The sequence below is a fragment of the Vipera berus genome (assembly GCF_964194415.1).
Source record: "Vipera berus genome assembly, chromosome: 10".
NCBI lineage: Eukaryota > Metazoa > Chordata > Lepidosauria > Squamata > Viperidae > Vipera > Vipera berus.
The window spans coordinates 21,008,356-21,015,074 of NC_138213.1; the positions used below are offsets into that span (position 1 = coordinate 21,008,356).

The 6,719-nt window shown below is 53.4% G+C and overlaps 1 protein-coding gene across 3 annotated transcripts in view; it reads right to left on the reverse strand.

Moving 5' to 3' along the window:
- Positions 1–2,704, reverse strand: part of KIFC3 (kinesin family member C3) — a 35,069-nt gene extending 32,365 nt beyond the window's left edge. For 2 of the 3 annotated variants that reach the window (XM_081336172.1, XM_081336161.1), the window contains exon 1: positions 2,578–2,702. The gene's annotated coding sequence lies outside the window, so the exon portion shown is untranslated. Of the gene's footprint in view, positions 1–2,577 lie in introns of all 3 variants that reach the window. The other variant, XM_081336166.1, reaches the window with a different exon arrangement.
- Positions 2,705–6,719: the final 4,015 nt, after the last annotated feature.

The following is a 6,719-nucleotide window of genomic DNA, read 5'->3' on the forward strand; positions in this document are numbered from 1 at the left end:
GTAAATAGCCAGAAAACCTGCTAGGAGATGCACCAGGAAACCACCGGTCAGAGCCCCTGGCAAGCTCATCAGGGGAGGGGGTCTGGCAGAGGGGAGGGTCCTCTTTCAGAACTTGGAGGAGCTGGCTGGATTCTGGAGAAAAGCCAGCCTGAGGAGGGAGGGAGGAAGGAAATTAACAGAGAACTGAAAAGGGAGGCTAACAGAAGACCCTAAAGATAAAATGAGTCAACATATGTGCCATCTACCTGGACACACAGGTTATTCACAGGCTGCAAACAAATCTGGTATTTCTTAGATGGGGGGAGGGTGAGACAGCAGCTCTCCTGGAAGAGCTGAAATGCCAAGCAGTCCTGATCCACCCCCTTGCACAACACAGAGACTCACAGGAGACACTGACTATGGCATTGTCTGAAATGATTCTTTTGATCCTTTGCCAACAAATATTCCTGTTATTGCTTGGATTTTGAGCTTTCTGGCATAAAATATTTGTAACAAATAGATACACAATTAGGAATAAAAATATGAAGGTTTTTTAAAAAAATTAGTACAACTACTTTCATCCAGTTTCATCCTCTAAATGCCAACTTCGTTTGGGCTACCTGGCAAATACATCCTGGTAACCAAATTGCTGTATTATGGACTGGGAGACACTCCTAAACTTCCAACTCTTCAAGGCAACCCCTAGGCGCCCACAGCCAGGAGGTATCTTTGGCCACAACAGCCTCTCTCATCACTGGGTGGCCTCTTGTTCTCCTGCTTTTGCCACATTCAGCACCTGCCAGAGCCTCAGCAGCTCCTGGGGGGGGGGCTTTGCACCCCCTTTGCACCTGCCCAGAGTTTATTCCCATTTACTGGCAGTCTGAGCAAAAGCAGCTGGCAGTGAAGTAATTTTTTCTGCATACATTTTATCAGCAAAGAAAGCCTGAATGTCCCAAATAAATAATAGACTCCAAAAACCCTTTTCCTTCTTCTCCACCGGGCAGAAGCCCAAGTAGGAAGCGAGTGAAGATCAGCAGCAGCAACTTGTCCAAAGAGAAATCAGCCTGGCAGCTGTGCTAGATTTCTGCCCACTGAAAGCGGCTTGAGTGGGCCAAATCACGTGGAAAAAGAGAGTCTTTGGTTCCTGACTCAGACAAATGGGCCCCAGGACTGGCAAAGGCCCGGCCGGGTCCCCAACAAGGCCGGCCTGTTGAGCCAGGTCAGTGTTGGGGTGAACTCAGAGAGACGACAAAGAAGAGCCAGCCTCCTGAACTCAAGGCTCAACCTGGCCCTAATGCTGTAATGTGTACACACACAAGCACAGCAACAGCCACAAGATTGTTTCATTTGTTGTTCTAATCTTGCAAGTTTTATAATGTGCTCTTCCTGTTTCTCAGCACAGTGGAACAAACTTGCAGTAGTTTAACAGTCAGGCAAGAATGCAGTAAAAAGATATCCCATTCTCACCATATGTTTTAGCCTCCAGTCCCCTAATCATTTTTGTTGCTCTTCTTTGCACTCTGAGTCTTAATATATATATTTTTGTATCGCGGTGACCAAAACTGGATGCGGTATTCCAAGTATGTTTTACCAAGGCATTATACAGTGGTATGAAGACTTCACATGATCATTTGTCTGAGTCTCCTGCTTGAGCTGAGGGTTGGACTAGAAGACCTCCAAGGTTCCTCCTTCCAACTCTGTTATTGTTATCCCAAAGGTGCTTTTTCACCCTGAGGACTGAGAATCTGCACAGAGGCTCGGTTATTCTTATTCAACCACAGATCACAGACAGAGATCTCCAGCCACCCGGAGGATGGAAATCCCACCTGGGAATGGGAAGGTAGCCCTTCTTTCACTGAAGACGGAACTGATCCTGGCACTGCCCCTCACGTGCCTTTCCTTCTGAGGAAAAGGGTCGAAACCTTCCTCTTAGCAAGGCCCAGTCAGCCCTTTCTGGCCAATCCCCTCAGGGCAAAATAATAAGGACCCTTCCAGGTTTCCTCATTAGGACCCAAACGTAAACCGGGTCACGACTGCCCGGGCGACCCGGGTCTCCCCCCGTCCCTGCACCCTCCGCTGCGGAGGGGACCGAAGGGGCCTCGGGGACTGCAGGACTCCGGACCCCCCCCCCGGCCCCTCTCAGCGGGCGGGGGGGGGAGGCTGGCCCAGCCGGCTTAACCACCCGGACAGCCGCGAGAGGGCGGCGAAGACGCCGAAAACGCCAACCAGGCAGCGGCCCAGGCACGCTACGACCGCCCGGGGAAAGGCCGGTGGGGCGGCGGCTTTGGGGCGGCGCTTCCCGGGGAGACCCGGCGGGGATCCCGCTCTCCTGACCGCCCCTCCCCACCTGCGGCACCGGGGTGGCCCTGGACCCGGAGCCTCCCCGCCGGCGCTTCCCTCGCCCTCCCCCCTCCCGCCCCGGCTCGCTCCTCGCTCCAGGGGCGGCGGACGGATCGGGGGAGCCGGAAAGACGCCGAGCCCGCGAAGCTCCGGGCAGCCCTACGGGGGGGGGGGGCTCCAGTCCGGGCCGGCCTGCCGAGAAGCCGCGCGCGAGGCCGACCGGCAGCCGCTCCCTTTAAGCCGCTCCCGGCCACTCACCGGGCGCCGCCGGCAGCGAAGGGCGAGCAGCTGCCAAGGACGCGGCGGGCCACGTGCCTCCCGCAACGCCCCCGCCGGGCCCGGGCAGAGGCTGCCGCTCGGCGGCTCCGGATCGGGCGCAGCACCTTTGTCTGCCCGGCCCGACGCTGCGCCGCCCCCGGCTGGCCCGAAACCGCCGCTCATGCCGGGCGGCCCGAATGGAACGCCAGCAATGCCGCCGGGCCGGTTGCCGAGCGGGGGCGGGCCGAGGAAGCGGCGCCGCCCCCAGACCGTCCGCCCGGGGCGGGGGTCCTCCGGCGGGGCTCCGGGGCGGGGAGGCGGCGGCGCCCAGCGGAGCCCCCGCACGCCACCCGCGCCGCGTCCCCGGCCGCTCCGGCTGGGCCAGGCCGCGAGGGGCGGCAGCGCCAGGGACCGAGCAACGCCGCTCGCCCGGCTCACCTGGCCGCGCGCGCCGCCCCCGCCGGGCCAGGTCAGCCGGAGGCGCCGCTCGAGCCGGTCCCGGGCCGCGAGGGGCTTCCCCGAGGGGGCCACGGGACGGGCCGTCACGCCCCCCCCCGGCCCAGCCCGATGGCCGAGCTGCGCCGCCGCCCGGAGCGGGGAGAGAAGGAGCCCGGTCTCCTCGGAGCCCCCCTCCGCTGCCTTTCACGCTGCAGCCCCGCGAAGGCGCGGCCAGCCCTTCGGAGACCCCCGCCCCCCAATCTGCCCCCCGTGGCAAACCTCCGCGGGAGGGAGTGGCCGCTGCCGACCCGCCGCCTCTTTCCAGGCCGTCGAGGCCGCCCCGGCCTCCCAAACCGGTTGAGCGTCGCCGACTTGAGCCCCCGAATCTGCCAAAGGGATCCGACCTCCTCGGGGCTTGAGCATGTGCAAAGTGAAGTAAACATCACACGCCGCCAAAGCTTGTGAATAACTCGATTACGATTCAGTCTGTGACCTGGTTCACACCACGCCCTGAACCCCAAACGACTCAGCTTGAATCTAGTTTAGGTTACTGGGCAATTCACCTATTTTGATGCAAAGCAACACACACACACACACACACACAAGACACGGAGCAGCGATAGGTAACAGCAGCCCTGTTCTTCTGAGCACAAGTGGTGGGGAAGAGCTCAGAAAAAGGAGTTAGTTGGAAAAGGTGCTGCCCGGCTCTGGCCCCCAGGCACCGCCCCCCTCCAAGTGGTCTTTCCCCAAGGCCTTCTGTCTCTCCCTTCCCTTCTAGGCTGTCCCCTTCCCAACGACTCAAGATGGGGATGAAGAACTTGTGGCCACCGCTCTGGCTGGGTCCTGCCCTGCCCATCGTGCTTGGCACAGTTTGGGTTGTTCAGAATGCCACCAGGAGGGCCCTGGAAGGTCCTCTGATCTTCTAAAGAAAATGCCTGAAAGATAGAGATCCGCCGGCTTCGTCTTCTAAGCTGGCAGAGAAATGAGCAGCACTGCGGATCAGAGAACATTCCTTGCTAACATTCCTTAGGAGCTTCCATTGTTCTTAAAAGGTATTCAAAGAATGCTCCTCTGTGCCTTTTGCTGTGACCAAGAGTGACACCAAGTATTTGACTGGGTTTCTGGGTTGGAGCCTTAGAAGTGACGCTTCTGGTTTATCAGCTGGCCGGGGAAGCAATTCCTTAACTGCTGCTGGGAAGAGGCCAAGCCGTCAAAGAGAGTTTCACAGACGCATTTGACATCAAAGCAAGCCCTTTCCTGGCTCCCACGAAGCACAGAACCCAAACCAACAAGCTTCACACCTTCGATATGCTCGGTCACAGGAAAGCATGTTGGTGTTGAAAGTTTCCTGTGTGAATGCAGGCTCCAGACTTGTCAAGTGTAAATCCAGCCACAGAGTTTACAGACTACAGAATAACAGAGTTGGAAGCGACCTTGGAAGTCTTCTAGCCCAACCTGTGATCAGGCAGGAACCCCTATAGGATTCCAGACAAAGGGCTGTCTAATCTCTTCTTTAAAAAGTGATGGAGCACCCACAACTTCTGGAGGCAAGCAGCTCCACTGGTCGATTGTTCTCACTGTTAGGAAATTTCTCCTTAGTTCCAGGTTGGATCTCTCCTTGATAAATTTCCATCTGTTACTTCTTGTCTTGCTCTCAGGAGCTGTGGCCAGTCTCTACTTGGAAGAGGGAGAAACCAAGGCCTGAACTCCACAGGAATTCCATCCACTCACTGCTAGAGGTATGCGGACATTACTTGGGTCAAGATCAAAACACAGGAATTGGAAGCGTTCATCAAACACATCAACTCAGTGGAAAGATGCATCAGATTCACATGGGAAGATGTTAAGGAAAATAGTCTGGCCTTCCTTCCTGGACTATGCAGTACGCATTAAGAAAGACAGAACGTTAACATCGAAGTTTACAGAAAACTCCCACACACGGATTCACGTTTACATTTTAATTCTCACCACCCACTGGGGCAGAAAATGGGAGTTATCAGAACCCTACACCGCCAAGCTGAAAGGCCTGCCCTCCGGCAAAGATGGGAAAGAAGAAGAACTAAAACACATCAAGGAAGCCCTCAGAATGCATGGCTGTCCCAAATGGGCCTTGATCAAATCTCAAAAAAGACCCAGCAAGAGCTCCTCCATATCAGACAAAGAAGAACAATAAATGAAGTAATATTTTAGAAAATAGAATAGAATAGAATAGAATAGAATAGAATAGAATAGAATAGAATAGAATAGAATAGAATAGAATCTGGAAGGGACCTTGAAGGTCTTCTTGTCCATCCCCCCACTCAAGCAAGAGAACCTATACCATCTCAAGACAAGTGACTGTCCAGTCTCTTCTTAAAAATCTCCAGTGATGGAGCACCCACGATTTCTGGAGGCAAGCTGTTCCACTGGTTCATTGTCCTCACTGTTAGGAAGTTTCTCCCTAATTCCAGGTTGCTTCTTTCTTTGTTCAGTTTCCAACCATTGTTTCTCGTCCTGCCTTCTGGTGCTTTGGAGAATAACGTGGCCCCCTTTGTGGCAGCCCCTCAAATACTGGAACTCTGCTATCATGTCACCCCTATTTCTTCTTTTCTTTAGACTAGCCAAACCCAAGTCCTGCAGCCCTTCTTCATATTGTTGTTGTCATTCCATATGTTGCAGGAATATTGGAAAAACTCAAGAGGATCTTCAACCAATGCAACATACATGCACACTTCAAACCCATGAATGCACTAAGACAAAACCTTGTCCACCCCAAGGGTAAAACACCCAAACTGAACAATGTGGTACAATGCAGTGAGCCATGTGCAGATCTGTACATTGGGGAAACAAAGCAACCACTTCACAAATGCATGCCACAACATAGGAGAACAAACACATCAGGACAAGATTCAGCAGTCCACCTGCATTTAAAAGACTCTTTTGAAGACAGCAAAGTCCACATTTTGGACAGAGAGGACCGCTGCTTTGAAAGAGGGGTCAAAGAGGCCATCTAGGTCAAGACTGAACAGCCCCCTCTCAACAGAGGGGGAGGGATACATCATCTACCTCCAGTCTACAACACAGTCCAAGAAGGCTACACACCCATTTGCACTACTCAGGTGACCCTGAGGACACAGATAAGCCTCCAGGTGGCCTCAACAATTCTCTAAAAGAAGGCAAATGACCAGTTGTCTTCCATTCCCCACCATCCAATCAGAGCTAAAGAAGCTTCTTGGATGAGAAGCGAAATGTCTTCAAAAGAAAAATAAGAAAATCCGGTTTCCTTGTGAAAAAGCACCTTTGGAATTTTGTTAAATGGGCTCAGTGTTCAAGTCTGTCTTGATCCATCTGGACCTTGAGCCTATCTTCTGGGGTGTTGGCTATTCCTGCCAGCTTAGTGTCATCTGCAAATGTGATGAGTTTCCCTTTTATTCCCTCATCCAAATCATCGATGAAGATATTGAAGAGTACTGGGCCTAAAACGGATGCTTGTTTTAAAATTATAGGAAAACCAGTTTAATAAACTTCATGCTTGAAGACTCACAGTTCAAGCTCTTAATTTTTCCAGCCAAGATACACGGCTTCTGAGCGTCTGACTCTGTGGGAATTAGAGCATGGAAGACCTAAGTTACAGTTTGCTATTGTGAATGTGAAGAAGATACAGAAAGGCAAAGCTTTTACCGCAGCTGAGTAAGTTCTGCCTCTTGTTCCTGGCCTCAGAATAC